This window comes from Panthera tigris, chromosome E1 (genome assembly GCF_018350195.1).
Source record: "Panthera tigris isolate Pti1 chromosome E1, P.tigris_Pti1_mat1.1, whole genome shotgun sequence".
NCBI classification, from domain to species: Eukaryota; Metazoa; Chordata; class Mammalia; order Carnivora; family Felidae; genus Panthera; species Panthera tigris.
In genome coordinates this window covers 43279836-43299428 of record NC_056673.1, presented here as the reverse complement: position 1 = coordinate 43299428, position 19593 = coordinate 43279836, and the positions used below count along the sequence as shown (strand labels likewise).

General features: G+C 51.6%; 1 long non-coding RNA gene across 1 annotated transcript; it reads right to left on the bottom strand.

Annotated features, from left to right (window-relative positions):
• Window positions 1–11153: 11153 nt before the first annotated feature.
• On the bottom strand, window positions 11154–19281 carry LOC122233616. The gene is made up of 3 exons (XR_006211252.1): window positions 19158–19281; window positions 17022–17488; window positions 11154–11819 (listed from the first exon to the last, which is right to left on the bottom strand). It is a non-coding gene; the product is annotated as an uncharacterized LOC122233616 (long non-coding RNA).
• Between the last annotated feature and the right edge of the window lie 312 nt (window positions 19282–19593).

Sequence of the window (19593 nt, the reverse complement as noted above, 5' to 3'; positions counted from 1 at the left end):
AATGGAAGTCATGGCCGCCTCCTTGGATGCAAAAACACCTTGGAATAAATGTTCTCAGGTAGCCCTCAGAACATTGGAGGGAACAGCACTTAATTAAAGATGTAGAAGGCCTAAGACATTCACTTAAGGGAAAAAAAGAAAGAGCTCAGTCCTAGTATTGTACCCTCTTAACGTGAGAAGTCAATTTAATAATGACAAGAGATGTCATGGGGCAGTGATAGGTGCCAAGCAAGTGGGGTAGACACCAGAGACCAAGTTCAGAGGACTGAGTTCATCCAGATGGGGAGTTAGGGGCGTGTGCACTTTCTGGGGCTGTGGTACTGACTGGCCTTCCTGGGGGAGATCAGGGAGGGGAGCGCCCTTTACAGCTGGCTGGGTTTGGGTGTCCTGTGGGAAGAGTGGGGAGGTACTGGGGGGAAGCAGGAAAGGGGATGATGGAGGAAGGTCAGGAGGCGCTGGTGTGAGCGCCATGTAGGGACCCCTAGCTGTCGTCCTGCGACCAGAAATGTCAGAAGGAGCCCTGCTCGTGCCCTGGACTCTGGACCCAGGAGCCCCTGCCCAGTGAAGAGGGGTGCACGCTCCTAAGTGAACAGGGGTGTGTGTTCCTAAGGCAGCCTCACCATGAGGGGTTGGTGTAAGTCTGCTGGGGACTCTGGGTGGCCAGTCTCAGGAGCCCCCAGCCACCTGGGCTCCCCCTTGACCTGGCAAAACTACCGGATGGACTGGTGGGGCTGTCTGACTGGGGGGCTGGCGCTGCCGCGTTCCCTAAGAGCCCCCCTCCTCTCCCCCTCCCCCCCCCCCCCCCAGCTCATCGCTTGGTGCTGACCTGCAAAGGAGGCCCAGGGGAGAAGCTGTCAGTCTGGGGCAAGGTACGGACAAGCTCATCTCTGCTGAGAGGGCAGGGACCCCAGACTCGATCTTCTGAGAGGCAATACGGTGTGGTGGGGAGGGTGGGGTGCAGCTGCCAGGCGTGGCTGACAATCTTGGCTTTTCCACTCTTAGCAAGGGTAACCTAGGGCCTAGTCGTGCTCACCCGTCTCTGGGTGTGTATGATGGGAGTAATGATAATACCTGATGGTGGTTCATATGCCCACACTTGGAACCTTGCCGGCCAGTGGAAGTGATTTGTAAGGAGGCAGAAGAGCTTAAGTGATGAAATCAGACGGTCCTGGGTATGCAGCTGGGCCCCATCCCTTACTAATGGTGGGACCCCGCGCAAGTCACGTGAACCAAAGCCTCTGTTCTCTTACCTTCCAGGGGTAAATGGTGCCCATCTCACAGGCCGGCTGGGAGCCCGGGAACACTGCAGTGTATATAAAGTGCCCGCTGCACAGGCTGGGACATAGAAAGACAGTGGCTTGTCTTTGGTGCCATTAATCAGCCTTGCTGAGTCTGGGCCCTCCTTCGACGTGATGTGGTGGTGAGGCAGGGATCTGACACCCCCGAAGAAAGTACCTCCAGTTGCCCTGGTTTTGCGAATAGGTATAACATTGTGGACATGATATTGAGTTTGGTATTGGAAGACCTGAATTCAAATCCCCACTTTATTACTTACTAGTGCTCACCACCACCCCCCTTCCTCCCGCCTCCCCCCCCCCCCCCCCCCCCCCCGCCATCTCTTTCTCCGCCTCAGTATCCTCACGTGTGAAGTAGGGATGGTAATAATGACCTTCCTCAGAATCGCAGCGAGGACAAAACGACCAGACACGTGCACCAGCGAGGATGCTCCGGATGGCGGGAACCGGCAGCCCCAATTCCAACCAGCCAAGCAGTAAGAACTTGCAGAGCTGGGACAGGCTGCGAGGTTGATTGATTCAGGGCTCCGTGCCCTCGGGCATCAAGGGCAGGCTTGGGACTGTCTCGGTTCCCTGAGGACAGTGGGACTCTGGGGAAGGGATATAAGAGAGGGGAGAGGGATGGTTAAGAGGTCAGACTGGGATTACTGCCTGCTACAGTTCATTCATTTATTCACTCAATAAACGCTCCTTGAGCCCCCACTGTGTACCCGTCATGGGCTGGGCCCTGGAGTGCAACACGAGTTAAGGAGGCCCCACCTGCATTAGTGACCTGTTGTCGTGTAACCAGTCATCAGGACACAGGGGCTTAAAACAACAATACTCTGTTGTTACACCTCCTGGTTTCTAACGGTCTGGACTTAGGACAGGGCATGGCTGGGATGGGTCACCTCTGGTCCATGATGCTAGAGCCTCAGCCAGAAGATTCCACGGCCCGGGAGGAGAATCATCTGGAGATTCACTCCCATGTCTGGTGCTTGATGTGCGCTGCGCTCCTTACTGGGGCTGTCTACTGGAACGTCTACACAAGGCTTCCTCGCAGCCTCATGTTCCAAGAGTGAGTGGCCCAAGAGAGAGAGCCAGGTGGGAGCTGCATCCTTTCTGTGGCCAAGCCTTGGAAGTCACAGGACATCTTTCTGCAGTCTCAAGCCTCCCCCCCCACTCCCCCGCAGTGTGTCATCCGTCAGCCAGAGTGTGACGAAAGAGCAGGTGGGGTGGGATAAACCCATGTGTGTGGCCATCTCAGGGAAGCACAGTCGGCCACACTCCCCTTGAACAACGCGCCCATCTAGCTCACAACAGTAAAATACTCAAACTCTGTCACCATAGGTACCAGGTAGCATCTACTCGCCGGGGGAAGCAATGGCACCGAATCCCTGGATGAGTCCGATTTGACCAGGTGCAGCTTGGGAGGAAGGTCTCCGAGGGAACAGTGTGAGCAAAGGGGTGTGCCCTAGTGGGGGCAGGGCTCGGGCTTGGGCTTGAAGGCCAGGTACGGGGTATCTGAAAGCAGGTTCATTACTCTCTGCCCTGCTCCGTTCCCCACCCCTCTGCACACGAGAACGTCCCTCTGTGTGCCCAGACGCCCCTGAGCTCGGGGGCAGGATGGCCCTGAGCAGCAGAGGCTGGCAGGATGGGGGCCGCCCCGGCATCTTGCCTGTCTCAGACCCTGTGCGGCAGCCTGGGAAAGTCCTGGGCTTGTCTCTGGGGGTGGGGATGGGGGACGGGTACCCTGTGCCACGGCAGGTCAGTTCAGTGGGCTGACACTTGGGGCTGAGATGAAAACATCGGGTTCCAAAGCCCAGAACAGGGGCAAAGTGGAGCTGGAAGGGGTCCCTAGGGACCACCACGGCTGACCTCAGGGAAAGTGACTTGCCAAGGATCATTCAGCCAGTTGGTAATGGTCGGTCTGGAATCAGAGTGGAGGTCACCTACTCCCGGGCCAGTGTCCCGCCATTCCTGCTGCCTGTGGGCCACCTCCCCGGGCCATCTTGGCCTGGTGCTAGTTTGTGGCCCTCAGCCCAACTACAATCCCCTGGCCTGGCACTGTCCCATATTCTCGCCAGGCACAGCTAACTCGGGTGGCAGGAGCCATACCAAAGGCTTTTCGGATTTGAGGGCCTCTCCCGAGCCCCTCAGATACTGACATGAACTGGCACACACATTGCCGGCTTGTGATGTCCCTTAGGGGACGCAGGCGGCGGTGGACAGAGCCCATGACCATGGCTGGAATGGTGGGTTCCAGAGCGAAGCCTGGCGGTAGGTGTCATTCTCCCCGTTACCCACTGAACTATATCTCATCCATCCAGAGTCAGTTTCTATGGCAACAGCAGAGTCCTTACCCATCATTTTCATCTGTAAAGATCCACCCCAGCTGCCTGAGGCCGGGCTCCCTGCCCAGCTGCACACCGGGCCCAGCTCCGCATCCCAGGTGTAATGGTGAATCGGCAGCCTGACAGCCGGGACCTCCTGGGAGGTGTCTGGTAACCGGCATAGCCCTTGAAAATGACCGCATAATCATTTCTTAACCGGGTTGGGAACTTGCTCCCAGTGGCCCCCTCTTGCTTCTGCGTCAGAGTCACCTCCCTCTTCTCCTCTGGAGCTTAGCATCGGAGACTTTCTCCATTCCCCTCTGCGCAGCCTCCAGAGCAAGATAATGCTAATCGAGGCTGCTCCGAAGCCAGCCGCTAACCCGCTAACCCGGGGGAGAGGGGAGCCTCCAGTCTGTGCGACCCGGGTACACTCAGGGTGTGGTCCGCGCACCCCACCCGCCAGCCCTGTTCTCGGCCTCGGCGGGGTGCTTCCCCCTCTAACCACCACCACCTTGACAACCCAGCTCCAAGCCCACGCCTGCCAGGAAGTCTTCCTTTCTACACCGTTTTCCTCTGCATCCCCTCTGCATGCCTGTATTTGGTTTCTGCAACATAACTTTGTATATATTGTTTCAGGGACGGGGAGATTCCTGAACCATTTTTCCCCCCCTGTATGAAGCTATTTTTTGGTATATTTTCTGTACCGGAAAATTCTCGTAGTGGGTGGACCATGTTTATCTGCTCAGCATCCCACCTTTGGACTACAAGCCCTTAGCCCCTTTGCTGGTAACATAATCTCTTTCCTGTGTGACACCTGTTCCACGGGCTTCAGCCAGAGCTGCCTCCTCCAACAGGGGACGCACCTGAAACAGGCCTGGTCAATCCGAGGACTCTGTCCTTGTGCTTGGTTCGGGGATGACCATGCAGAGCCAGTCAGAATCTTCCATGGTATTCTCATAGACGCTGCTGGTCCCCTGACCACTGTCCATTCTCCCTTTCGTTCTCACTAACAGAAGCATAATTTTGTTAATCTAGCAGGAAGCCCAATTAAAAATACTTGACCTCTCTTAGGGCGCCCGAGTGACCCGGTTGGTTAAGCATCCGACTTTGGCTCAGGTCATGATCTCACAGTTTGTGAGTTCAAGCCCCGAGTCAGGCCCTGGGCTAACAGCTCAGAGCCTGGGGATTCTGTGTCTACCTCTCTCTCTGCCCCTCCCCCACTTGCACACGCACGCACGCTCGCTCGTTCGCTCTCTCTCGCAAAAATAACCATTAAATTTTTTTTTTAAATATCTCTCCAGACTTTCTTTCTGCTAGAAGTGGTCATATCACCCAGTTCTCATCCATAAGATATGGGGAGAAGTTGCTGGCTGGGTGGATCTTCTGGAAAAGGATTTCAAAAGGAACCGACCCAGCTGGTATGGCCCCCTTTAGTAGAAATCCTAAGGGATCAGTGTCTCTATGAGATGAAGACGTCTTCTGCTGGAGGTCTTTCTTCCTGCTGTGTGGAGAGGCTGCCTGAGAATGAAACCCTCCAAGAGATGGGGGCTGGAGGGCGGACAGAGAAGAAGACAGTATCAGCTAGGGCCCTGGATTGAGCCACGCCTGAAGCCTCAGAATTTCCTAATTTGGGGAGCCAATAATCCCATTTCTACGTAAGCAGATTCACATTGAATTTCGGTCTGTGTCGGTGAAGGAGCCCCAAAGGAAACTGCATAAGACCCACACCACGTCTGTGTCTCTGCTCTCCCCTCCCCAGCTACCCACAGTATGAGATGTTAGGTGCAGAGCTGGCCCACCGCGAATAGACTTTGAGCCCCTCAAATCCTTTTCTCGACCAGAGTCAAATAAGAGCTTGAAAGCACTTAATATCTGAACTAGATGATATCAGGAACAGACTCTCCAGTTTTTATGGCCGGCCCCGCCCAAGCTCACCTTGGAGGCACTGCATGGTGTGGTGTCCCTTCACTCACCTCTTCCAGGAAGCCTTCCAAACCAGCCCTTGACTCCATCATCCTTCCTACCTTTCTGATTACTTCCTTTCATTAGCCCTTGGGTCCAGCTGTACTCGGTCAGATGTATCACTTGAGCAGAGCTCAGACAAGAAAAGAGGGTCTGGACCGCAACCCTGCAGAGATGGAGAGCGGAGGGAAGAGGGGGAAGTGCAGTTAGCCGGAGGGTGCGTCTCCGCCTCCAGGGAAAAACCGAAGAACAGCCCCTAAGATTAGTCCTGGATCAGCAGCCCTTACAGTATTCTAATTCAGATCCTGTCTCCTCCTGTGCAGCAATACAAACAGAAATCTTCTCCCCACATAAGGCCAGAATTCCGCCTTATGAGCTTTCTTATTTCCCCTGTTTCTTAACTGTTGTGTAATGATGGATCCTTTATTGGGAAGCTGGTCAAATCCGAGTAGGGGCTGAGGGGGCGGCCATGTGTGGACTGTCTCATGGCCCCCGTGGGTGGCAGTCAGCTACATAGCCGATAGTATCGCAGGAACAGGATGGCACCGTCGTGCTGTCTTCCAACGTGCTGCAGTGTCCTTGTACTGTCTCGCCCCCATCCCTACGCTGAAGCCTTTTAAACAAGCCAGCTCAGTAAGGAGCAGATGTACATGAAGGAGTCAGGGAGCCATTCATTCTGGAAGGACAGATAACCCGGGGAAAGGCAGTGGGAGTGAGGTGGGTGAGGCTCCCCTCGGGGAACCACTGAGAGCTGCTTACTCGCAAGGAACCACTGAGAGCTGCTTACTCGCAAGGAACCACTGAGAGCTGATGGCGTAGGTGGGGAGGGGGAGGGCAGAGAGGACGTTAAGGGTCCCTTGGTTTGGTGGGAGAGGAGGGATTTGACGGGAGCCCCTGAATGCGAATTGAGTCTGTATTTGGTAGAAGAGGCAATGGGGAGACGAGGGCAGATCTTGGCTAGGAAAGAGATGATAAAAATAGCGCTAATGATCCCATCATCTGCGTGTGGGAGGATGAGCGCTCAGGGGAAACGGAGGCGAGGTGCGAGGCCAGGGTTCCACACCGGGGATCAGTGTGCATGGTGACATTTACGGAAGCTGGATGGAGTTGAGGTCTGCGTGAGCGACCCCTCAACTTGTAGACGGGCTTTGTCTCTTGGAGGAAGGTGCTGGGAGCTCTGGCTCTGTTCCCCGTGCAGGGACTGGTGGCTTTGGAGATTGGCTGCCACCAAATGTCGCTGGATCTGGGCCCACCCCATGCAGCCCACAGAGTGCAGGTCTCCTTGTCCTCAGGTGTCCAGGACTTTCCATTGGCAGTGACTGCCCAGGGGGCCTCAGGGAGGACGGAAATGGGAAGCAGGCTGCGAAGAAGCTTTGGCCCAGGCAAACCAAACCCCTCCTTCGCAGGGCAAAGCAGAGAGGTGAAGAGCCTTTAACCTCACCATTTTGCAAGCATCCGTATCACACACCAAATGAGGGAGACGGGACACATTTGCGCAATAACTCGAGGCAGAGTCTCCATGGCAACAATTACCCAAAAATCCACCGCTGACAGTTGCAACAGCGGGAGCTAGCCAAGAAGACTCTGGGGGTGGGAGGCATGCGTGGGGCTCAGAGGACGGCTTCCTTTTATTCTTAAACTGAAGGAAGTGCTGACGGCAGGCACCGAGGCATCTCAGAGCCTGACTAAGCCAAGAACAATTGGAAGCTGAAGCTGGAAGGAGCCTCCAAGATGAGCCACTCTGAGGCCTGAACCACCCCAGGAGGATGTGCTGGCTCCGGGGTGGCGACTGGGCCACCAGGGCATTGCCCTTCCCCCACTCACTCCTGGGGGACAGGAGTTCTCCCCGCCTCCAGCGGTCTTGGGATGGGGACATGGGAGGGACCCAACTTTCTGGGAAGCCAAAGGCTCTGGGGAGTTTGAGTTTGCCTCAAGACTGAGTCCAGTCCTTAAAAACCTCACGCTTGATACGGGTTGGGAGAACCCAGCTCTAGCCACTCAGCCAGACCCCCACCCCGACTTGCTGTATGGCCCTTCAGCTCCCCAGACAGTGAAATGTGCCGCCAACTTTGAAGAGCTGTTCCGAGGCTGTGTAGGTAGCGTGACACGGGAACTGCTTTACCGAAGTAAAGCCCAACGCAAAGATAAGACAGGTCTGTAGGGCCGTGCAGGGCAGCCTGGCACAATTAGCTGTGGCACTCAAGGCTCTCCTCCTCGAGCAGAGATGGGTCCCAGGACAAGTGAGTCAGTGTCAAGAATGCAAGGAGGGACCTAGAGTGTGGCCGGAGAGGGATACGAGGAGGATGGTGGGAAGGTGGGGCAGTGACTTAGCAGAAGCATTGTCTGCTTCCTACCAGTAGACAGATGGACAGACTGAATGACAGAGGAAACTCAGAGGAAGACAGCAGAGCATACAACCTCCAATGTTTAAATTTTTCAATTTTTAATCAATTAAAAAAAATTTTTTTAAAGAAGTTTGGCTCAAAGGGAACAGTATTCTGCTCTCTTTTTAGAAAAAGCCAAATCCACCCCCCCCACCCCCACCTCTTTTCTACATTTCTTTCCCCGTGCTCCAGAGTCGTTGACTATTTTTCAGCCTCTGTAGCTCAGGCTGCATGAAAAACTCTAGAGAAAGGAGAGGTTTTTCATCATCTCCTTTAGAAAAGAGGCAATTTGTCTATCTTTAGAACAAATGGAAAGACTCTGCTGGGTCTCACCTGCATTTGGAAGTGAAACTTTGTGACCAACTCCTGTGCGTGGCAAACCCCTTCCGGTGAGTTTGGTGAGAAGGGATTAAGCTAGAGCATCTCTTGAGCACTTTTCCTGTTCCAGCCTCCCCCCTGTGCCATCCCACCCTCCACCCCAAACCTTTTCCCTTCCCTTTTTCTCCCCCTAACCATGGAAAGTCCTCCCAGCCCTGGATGTCCTCAGAAGCCATTCTTTTCCACTCTCCCTTCTGGACTGAGCAGGGAAGAGAGAGATACAGGAGTGAGGCCACATCAAGAAGATTGGCTGCGTCCTCAGGCAGGAGTCCCCAGGGCAGAATGCAGAGGGATCGCCATGGTCCGGGCTTCGGAAGAGTCCAGAAGCTCAGCTGGGTCAGGACACTCGAAAGAGGCCAGCCTCTTAGGACCGACCAAACTTAGTGATGAACCACCAGAAAGCCGCTTCCTAAATTCGGAATGGAAGGAATGAAGGATGTCTGTTCAGTCACTTAGGCTACACATGCTCACTGTTCTGGGGACACATGGCCGGGTGTCAAGAGACCGACGAAGCCAACACGGAGATGGGAAGGTCACTTGAAGGACAGAAACCAGAGCAAGGAGGCCGCAGTCCTGAGGGCTGCAGTATGCAGTCACCTCCTCAGTGGCCCAGAAAGCTTGGCTCTCCCTTTCATTCATTCCTTCACTCATTCAGCAGATATTTGTGGCATATCTACTATGCAGGTCCTACCTAGGGACGGCGGACACAGTAGCGGGAGGGAAAAAGGCAGGTGTGGAACTGTGCGCGGGACACTGTTAAGAGAACGCAGAGACAAGCCACGGATTGGGAGGAAATATTTGCAAATCACGTATCTGCCAAAGGACTATAACTATCGTATGTAATGGATTCTCAAAACTCAGCAATGAGAAAACCACCCCACTTAAAAAATGAGCAGGGGCACTTGGACGGCTCAATTGAGTGTCCCACTCCAGCTCAGGTCACGATCTCACGGTTCATGAGTTCGAGCCCCACATCGGGCTCACCGCTGCCAGTGCAGAGTCTGCTTCAAATCCTCTGTCCTTCTCTCTCTCTCTCTCTGACCCTCCCCTACTCATGCTCAGTCTCTCAAATAGGAATAAACATTTATTTTTTAAAAATGAGCAAAAGACACTTCACCAGGGAAGAGATACAGATGGTAAAGAAACTCCTGAAAAGCTGTTCAACATCATCATTCACTAGGAAATACAAATTGAACTCACAATGAGATACCATTACCCACGTGGAAAGGCACACATACAAACAACACACACAAACACACACACACACACACACACAACTGACAATACCAACTACTAGTGAGGGTATGGAGTCACTAGAACACCCATACATTGCTGACAGGAATGCAAAACGTAATCGCTGCCGTGGAAAACAGTTCGGCAGTATTTTTATAGAGCTAATCATACACTTTCCGTGTGACTCAACAAAGCTCCTCCAAGGTATTTTCCAAAGAGAAATTAAGACTCTTGTTTGCACGTACACACAAAAACCGTGTGTGAATATTCATGTTGGCTTTATTCGTAGTCACCAAAAACTGATTCAGCCCATATGTCCTTCAGCCGAAGACAGACGAAAATAAAAATTAAATGAAAAAAAAAAAAAAAAAAGAACGGTGATACATCCACATGACGGAATGCCGCTCAGCAACAAAAAGGAATGAACGGTCGACACTTGCAGCAACCTGGATGTATTAGGCTAAGTGCAAGGAGCCAGACTGAAAAGGCTACATGTTGTATGATCCCACTTATCTGATACTCTGGAAAAGAAAAACCACAGGGACGAAGAACAAATCAGTACTTGTCACAGGCTAAGGGAAGGAAGGGGCTTTGACTACAGAGTGGGAGCATGAAGAAGCTTGTTTGGTAGAACTGTATCTTGATTATGTTGCTGATTACACAACCCTGAACATTTGTTCAAGACTCATACTACTGTCCATATCCCCCCCCCAAAAAAAAAAGTGAATTGTACTGAATGTAAATTTAAAAATAAAACATACAGGGGCACCTGGGTGGCTCAGTTGGGTTGAGCCTCGGATTCTTGATCTCAGCTCAGGTCTTGATCTCAGGGTCGTGAGTTCAAGCCCTGCACTGGGCTCCATGCTGGGCATGAAGTCTGCCTAAAAATAAATTACTTAAAATAAATTTAAAAACTAAATAAAAATTTAAATAATAATAATAATAAATAAGTAAACATATTTATAGGGGCTCCTGGGTGGCTCGGTCAGTTAAGCGTCTGATTCTTGACTTTGGCTCAGGTAATGATCTCATGGTTCATGAGTTCAAGCCCCACATCAGGCTGTGTGCCGTCAGCACGGAGCCTGCTTGGGATTCTCTGTCTTCCTCTGTCTCTCCCTCTGTCCCTCCTTCTGTCCCGCCCTCTCTCTCCCCTCCTCCCCTGCTGGCTCTCTCTCTCTCTCTCTCTAATAAATGAATTTTAAAAACATGAAAATATACCAGTAAAAATATTCTATTTTTAAAATCCAGCTGTATTGTATGTGCCTCACATATCGACAGGGAAAACTTGCAAGGAAAAGGTTTTCAAAAAGATACACGAAGAAAATATTAACCAAAATAAAGCTGGTATAGAAATATTAATACCCACAAAAGGTACAGCTTCCATTTAATACTTAGTATGCAGAGTCCTGTCCGAGGCCTCTGGGGGGATATGGGAGAAAAAAACTTGATACCCATTCCAGGGGACTATAGTTCGGGAGGTGTCCACATGACTCTAAATTATATGGGCAACAAATAATTTTTAGTAATTCTGTGCAAACCCAGAAAGAGGTGGTACTTCTAAAGAAGAGACAAAGGAGTGAAGAATACTTGGAATTCTGATTGTAAAAATCATTTATTGATCAATGTAGCCATTGGTTTCCAAAGACACCTGCCAGTGAACCATACCTCCAGTATTCATGGCCTTGCATAGTCTGTCCTCCCACAATGCATCTGGACTGGCTCTGTGAGTCATATTAATAAATAGGATGTGGCAGAGAAGAAAATACCCCAATTCTGAGCCTAAGCCTTATGAAGGCTTGGCAACTGTGCTTCTGAGCTTTGGGGACAAAAGCTGGGCACTAGACAGATGACCTCTAGATGGCTGCAGTTCTTGATGACAGAAGATCTGCCCAGCTGGCCGACAGTCTCCCAGTCAACCCACAGAACCATGAAGACATAATAAAGTGGTTATTGTTTCAAAGCTCAAATTTTTGGAGCTAGTTAGTTATAGATAGATAACCAAAACAATCACTTCTGAGGTGTGCCAGACATCGTGTTTGCTAATCATTTTCATAAATGATGTTATTTAATCCGTTCAACAAATACTTAGAGAATGTGTCATTAACCCCCATTTTACAAATGAAGAAACTGAAGTTTGGAAAGAATGTCTTACAACTAAGAATGAGCAGAAGCAGGGCTTGAATCCAGGGCCCTTCTTGATGTGGACTCGACATTCCCAACCATCACATTACATGGCCAAGTGGGGAAGTCGAAGGCTGAAAAACACAAAACATTTTGGAGTGAATCACGATGTCTCCCCTAGTGTGAGCTATTTATTTATTTATTTATTTATTTATTTACTTACTTACTTACTTATTTACTTACTTAATTATTAAAAAAAATTTTTAATGTTTATTTTTGAGAGAGACAGAGACAGAATGCAAGTGGGTTAGGGGCAGAGAGAGAGAGAGGGAGACACAGAATCTGAAGCAGGCTCCAGGCTCTGAGCTGTCAGCACAGAGTCCAACGCAGGGCTCAAACCCACGAGCTGTGAGATCATGACCTGAGCCAAAGTTGGACGCTCAACCGACTGAGCCACCCAGGTGCCCCTAGTGTGAGCTCCTTTTAAGCTTTCCCTCATTGTCTTTTTCATCCTGGACTACTGAGAAGTGAAGAAGATTCTGGAAAGATGATCAATAAGTAGGCGGATGGTATAAATTGGAGATTTTATTATAGTTTTGACACATTTCATAACAAGCACTAATCATCATCCTCGGCGTTCAGTTGTCATTTGAGAAAATGTAAATGCCACATCTGCTCACTGCCTGCCTTTTCTTCCAGACAAAAGAACACATGTTCCTAACAAGGGAGTGTATTTTCTTCCTCACCCTCAGTCACCACTAGAGAAGCCTGAGCTTTGAGACAGGTGAGGAATGACCTCTTCTTTATAGGCTCTCCTCTCCCCCACAGCCCAGGCAAGCTTCCAGAACCACTCTGGGCCCTCCAGGTTTTAGAGATCATCTTGGTCCCCACTCAGGTTCATAGATGAGAAAACAAAGGTCCAAACAAGGAGGTGTGGCTTCATCAAAAATATACTGAGAGCTGGCTGTGGCAGGGTCAGGCTAGGACCACATCTCCAGATTCCTTTTCCAGTGCTCTCTGAAGCCCAAGACCCTCTGGAGTCTCCTCTCTAGCTGCAAGCAAGCCCTAGACTCCTGATGGAGGTGACCTGAGTCTAGAAGTCTGGAAGAGTGCTGAGAACAGCCAGCTCTTTTGAGCCCAAGACCTCAGCAGCCAAATGTTCAGCACCATAGACAGCTCCACCAGGCTATTTACTTGGGAAGCTCTTTGCCCTACGAGGAAGTGTCAAGGGAGAGAAAGAGAAAATTATTGGAATGATTTTGGAAAGAATCTAGTCCACCTCCCTCACTTCGCACAGGAGGAAACCCAGGAAATGATTAGTCCAAGATCACACGGCAAGTCAGTACGAAGCTAGAGAGGAGGCCCAGTAGCCCATCTCACACCTCTTCAGGGCCCACATGACTTACTAGTGGCACAGCCAGAGCTTGAATCAAGGTCTCCAAAATCTACATCTCTTGTCTTTGGGGATGGCAAGGAACGAAAAGAAAAAAAGAAGTAAAAAGAAACTGAAAGAGCACCCGGCCCTGATGGGAAGGCCTGTGATTTGGCCTCTAACTTCAAGTCCCGGACAGTAGCTTCCTACTTCCCTAAGGTGATGTGGCCTTTTAGAAACAATATAGTTACCACGGCAACCTCATCCCAGGTTTCATCTCCATGGAAATTCACTTTTTTCACCCGTCTGGTTAAGTCCACATGTGATTGCCCATATGTACATTGCAGAAAAATTAATATACGATCACATTTTTAGAAGTGCAATATCTCATTATCCCAGGCTGCAATCAGGAACATAACAAGGCAGGATCCGGGGTAGACAGGGCCTGTGGCATCAAAGACCCAGAGCAGTCTTTGGGGGCCTCTCAGCCTTCTTACTACCATCGCGAACCTTTCCTCATCTTTCCAGATCAGCGCACCTTAAGCTCTCCCTGGGTATAAAAAAGTTCTCCTTTTCCGTATCCTCCCTGGCGTCCTGCCCATGACACAACCTCAGAGTGGCCTGGGACAGGAAGGAGGCTGATCCTTCTGACCGCAACCTCTGCGGGACCCAGGAGGGCCTCCTCCTGCTTGCTTTGGCCCTGCATCTCAGTTGAGGGCATCCCTGTTTCCGCCTTTTGTGACAGACCACGTTGCATGCCTGAACTGCGGACTGTGGGCACCTTCTTCAATACGACCTAATCGGCCAGCTACTGTCTAGGAAATCGCCATCATTTCTAGTCCACTGAGGGCACCCTTCCTATCTTCCAGCAACGCTATGGATTTTCTTTACTGTCAGTCCTGATGTTCGTAATGATGTAGAGCCGGCTGGAGTATTCTGTCTACCATTTCGACCTAACCCTCTCCTTCTCTCTCTACTTTATTTTTTATAATAACAGTTTTCGCCGTATGGCCTGTCAAATGATGGTGCTGGGTTGTTTCTCTCGCCCTCATCTTCTTCATCATCCGTAATAGTCCCTTTCATGCACGGGGCGTTGCCCTCACATGTGCAGCAGAGAAAAGGGAGAAGTGCTCACAAAAATATTCCTGCAACATCCCAAACAACAAAACAGAAAAATCAAGGCATGCTCTCATTTCCAAAGCTCGATGAAAATTATGAAATGTACCAGTTATTCACCTTCCAAATACCTTTTGAGCTCAGATAGACCTGAATCTGATTCTACCAATGATTAGCTGTGGTCTTAAATGAGTGATCTAAGCAATCTGAGCCTTGCTTTCTCAAAGATGACAGCAATATCTGCCCTGCAGAGATTATTAGATATGGGCTATAGAAAAATCAGAAGGGATTATGAGATAAAATAGGAAAACTGCTTCACACCATTTCTGGCATGTGAAAGATCTTCTCTAAATGGCAAGTATGCTTATTAGCACCTAAAAGGGGAATCATTCCCGTGAAAATTTTATTTGTCTCTGACTAAGGAGAACGCCCACCCTTCTCCTCGTGTTTGATTTGATTACATATCCTTGATTCCTATGATGAGTTCGGCCCCTTGAAAGCAGGGGGCTGTGTCCTCAGCTCAACAAAGGTTTGTGATATTCCTAAACTAAATAAGGCACCATGGCGAGTGCTGTAGAAAATACATACACAGGGAAAAAAGCTCTGGTCCTCAGGGATAATGCAGTGAAGGAGACAGACATGAACACCAGAGTCCATAACGCAAGGCAGAGAGAGGCCCATGCCATCCACCTTGGCAGTGTGCCTGGTGGTCAGGAGTGGGAGCTCAGAAACCAGTCTGCCTGAATTCGGGATCCCAGCTCCACTTACTGGCAGTACAACCTCAGACTAGTCTCTTACCCTGAGGCTGGGCCTCAGTTTCCTCAAATGTAAAATGAGGATGCTACTAGAAGCCACCTCTTAGGACAGTTAATATATGAACAGAACACATAGAAGGGCTCAGTAAACATTACTGTTATGTAGATATACGAAGATATGTGATAGAAGCCATCAAAATTCTGTTTCATGGATGAGGCTGCACTTGAGCTTGACCTTTTGGAGAATGAGCAGTTATAATAGACAACGGAGGGGAAGAAAAGCATTTGAGGGAAGCAGAGCACCGGGAGCCACGGAGTGTGAACTCCGTAGCATTTTCAGAGTGGAGACTGGGGGCCAGATCACCGGAGCCGAGAGAGAAATGCCGTGAAAGGGGCTGGCACAGAGGTTTAGGACAGCCCTTTCGAGGTCAACCAGCACCAGCATGATACTCGCAACCAGTTATCCAACACCTCCCGTGGGCAGAGCACCGCGCCCAGCTCAGCCATCGTTGTCTCCTGGAATTTTCTCAACAAACACAGGAAGCAGGCTTTATGATCCCAATTTGACAGATGAACAGTGTGACTCAGAACACTTCATTAACTTGCTGCTGGTTCTGTAAAGCCTAAACTCATTCCCCTCCCTTCGCCTGCTCCCCGACACCAGCGCCCCTGCACGGATGGTCACACGGGTCTTCAGGACACAGGTGGCAAGCAGGGACTACATAAGACCGAAACACCAAGGGCTTCTCTCTTGGGATCAGCGCCACCTGACGGGTCACTGAACAAGGAAGGGCCTCCTGATTCTGAAGCCTGTTTCCACCCGCAGATGTTCTGCTGCTGTTGGTCTGGGGGGTGCGATATGAGCAGCAGGGCTTTGAAAGCTCAGCTGGGTAATTCTCACGAGCTGTCAAGTTGGAAATCATGGGTCCAAGGGGAGGCCTTGCACCAAAAGCATTGCTGCTGACGCCTGGCCCTTGCTGTGGCTCTCCAGACCTGCTCCAATGGCTCCGTACTGGGCCTCTCCTGCAGCAGGGAGCGGGGCCATGGTGCAGGCCTCCACGGCTGGGCCTCCCTTCAGCCCTCCACTGCTCTGGGTCCCTCTTCCTGTCCCAAGTCTTTCTTCCTCATTGCCCTTCCCAGGTCCCCAGAGCCTTCTTATGGCCCAAACTTCCCCTTCCCCATGAGGGACCAATCTGGCTGCCCTCCTGGAAAGGATTCAAGACCCCCAAATTGATCCCATTTCCCTCCTTGATCCTGGCCAGAGCACCACCCTCATTTTCCCCTCTGTGGGGCCCACACAGAGCAAGGCAGGGAGACTGGCTGGTTTCAGCAGGAGGGACTGATGGCATTTCTTTCCCTCCCTCTCCCGTTCCACAGTAGGGGTGAAGCTTTGGGAAGCAGAGAGAGGGGTAGAGCCCAGGGCCCGGTTTTGAGAAAAGGTCGCCCTTCCAGGGAGGCCTGGGCCTGGTGTGGTGGAAACCAGACAGCAGAGTCCACGTGGGGAGGGGAGGAAGCCCCCTCAAGGCTGGTAACTGCTTTTTCTTCGAAGCCCAGCCATAATCACCCTCAATGTTGTTACGGTAACAGGACCTGGAACAGGAAAGGAACCCCAGCAAGAAGGTGAGGGTTGCAGATAAGATCCCTGGAAGCCTTGCTGAACTTCACCTTTGGAGCGCATGTCTGTCAGCCTGGCCCAGCTCAGCAGGAAACCAGCAGTTTGCACAGCATGACCCACAGTGATGGAGGCTGTCCCCTGCCTGGGTGGCTGTGGCGTCAACATCCGGGTCCCATGTCCTGGGCTTTCTGCCCAAGCTTTCCCCTGCCAGACAGGCCCCAGGAGAAACGCAGGTTCACAGCCAGCCTGCAAGCTCCCATCAGAACCCTGTACCCCCAAATAGATTTCGTCTAAATAGATTTGCTGGTACCCGCCCCCCCAAAATAGAGGTCATCATCAGTAAAAGGTAAAGTGGGAATAATGCTAGCATCTGCCCCAAAGGGTTGGTATGAGGATGAATTTAGATAATGCCCTTAGAGTAGCATAAATAAATAAATAAATAAATAAATAAATAAATAAATAAATGTAGGTAGGTTACCATCGTCGTAATCTGGTTTGTGGAATACAGTGCCCTTTTGGGTGCAAAGGAAGATTCAAGGCTCTGGTGTCCGAGGGTGTCTCTGTGTCAGAAGCTGTCCATTGGCCTGCCCGGCTGGGCCAGCCTAGGTGTGGATAGCTCCAGGGGTACCAGTCCCCCGGTGATGTGGTCTTTGACTCCTCCATGATGGTAGGACACACGTAAAGCCAGACGCTCGTCTTATAGGAGCTGGTTTCCTGACTCTTGCTTATTTTTTTTTTCCTCAGCATTCCAGAGTGTTCCCCATGGATTAAACTCTCCATTTCTATGCACTGGAGTTACAGATTCCTCTGAGTTTGGAGGCATATGGCGGCAAGAGTAAGCAGGTGCTTCCTCAGGGCACTTCCCCAGTGGCCATGCCAGAGGCCTAGATGCTTGCCTGGCCTCTGGAGTTCAGGGATCTGGACATCCCGCATATCCCTCGTGACCTTGAGTAACAAGAGAGAATCATGAGCTTCACTCAAGGGATGCTATTCAGAAATCCTTCTAAAGTCCTCTGTATAAAATGTGTGTGTGCACGTGCACACATACCTTTTGCCCCAAATTGGAATGCTGGACGTGGGCTATTTTTGTGGGTACCCACAACCATCACGCTTCCTTCTTTCCCTCTGAAACCCCCCTTAATGCTCAAGGCTGCTCTTGGTCTGCTGCTGAGTCGGGGTCTGGGGAGGTTCAGGGAGGGTGACTCCCGGCAGCCAGCCGAGCACGGCTGTGCCAAGTGGGCTCCAACAAACAAGTGGGAAAGTGAGTAGCTGTTGTGATGTGAGCCCTCCCTCCTGTCCTCCATTCCAGGGGCCATCTTGCTAGTGAGAGCACCCGACCCCAGAAATTGCATCCCTTGGGACACCCGGCGGGGGCAGGGGGGCTCAGTCTGGTTGAACATCCAACTCTGGATTTCCACTCAGGTCACGATCCCAGGGTCATGGGATCAAGCCCCGCGTTGAGCTCTGTGCTGAGCATGGAGCCTACTTAAGATTCTTGGGGCGCCTGGGTGGCTCAGTCGGTTAGGCGTCTGACTTCAGCTCAGGTCACGATCTCGCGGTCTGTGAGTTCGAGCCCCGCGTCGGGCTCTGGGCTGATGGCTCAGAGCCTGGAGCCTGCTTCCGATTCTGTGTCTCCCTCTCTCTGCCCCTCCCCCGTCATGCTCTGTCTCTCTCTGTCTCAAAAATAAACATTAAAAAAAAAAAAGAAAAAAAAGATTCTCTCTCTCTGGGCTGGCATATCACCTCCCCCACCCTTTAGGTACAGGTGTGACCTTGAGCCCCTTGCCTAACCTCCTTGGGCCTCAGATTCACCACCAGTGAAAGGTAAAGTAGGGATAATGCTAATATCTGCCTCAAAGGATTGTTATGAGGACAAAATTGAATAATGCCCAGTTTTAGCCCTTCCCCAGATCAGACGCTTGCAGACAGTGGAGCCATGCACTCGCCCTTGGCCGATGAGTGGCATCTTTCTAGCCCGTTAACACCGCTTTACTCTAATTCTGCATCTCCAAGAGGTGCCTGGGTTCTGGGCAACGGGGTATCTCATAATGGGGGACTGAAAATTCCCTGAATACAGCTGCATACGGAGGTCATTTTCTGCATTTTAAATGTCCTGGGTCCTCCGTGCCACAAAGCCCTCTCCCACCCTTGCATCTCCCCCCCTCCCCCCACCCCCAGCAGCAAGGGCATTTCTTCCCACTACTCCTGCTCCACACTACAAGGACGGTGTCCAAGCAAGCCCTTAGATGGGGCTTTGGCCTTGTAATTTAACTAGATCTAGCGCCCCACCAACCCCCCGATTAAATTTTTATTCACTGTTCTGATATATTAATTTTGCTTTTCTTCCCTTTTGCAGGTAAGTCACTGATTTTTCTTTTTTTTTCCCCTCACGGAATAGATTCCAATTTCCCAAAGATTTCAATAATCTCCCCAGCTGTCTGGCCACCCTGCAGGACCTGCCCATTCCCCTCCAGGACTACGGCCTCCTGGCCTCCTCCAAGTGGGGTCTCAAGAGCCCCCACCTACCCCCCACGGCTCCGCAGTCAGGCGGCCAACCCGCCTGTGAGGTACACAGCGCACCCACCCCGCCCCAGCCAACACACCTTACACTTACACACACACTCCGTGAAGAGTTGCGAATGGGAAGCCGCCGGAAGCCCGACGGCAGCAGGTTTATTACCACGGTTCTTTTCAAATGCAAAATCCGGCCCACGAGCTCAGGGATTCGGATTCCTCAACTTGCCCCACCCCGCAACTCACCAGCACGCGGACGCGTCTACGTACGCACAAAACTCCCCCGCACGTGACCTCAGCCCCACGCAGCCTCCCACGACCTCTCCCACCCCGCCACGCTGAGGCGCACACTGGACCGAGCCGGGTGTGGAAGTCCCTTCCCGCGCCACCGCCTCGAGTCTCACGGTGTCCCCGGGCCGGGGCGCCCCGAGGCCCGTCGCTGTTCCTTGGGCGGCCCTCCAGGCGGCGGCGGCAGAGCCCGGGAGGGGCACGAGGGTCCCGGTCTCCCTTCTCGTCCGCTTGCGGCCGGGCTGGCG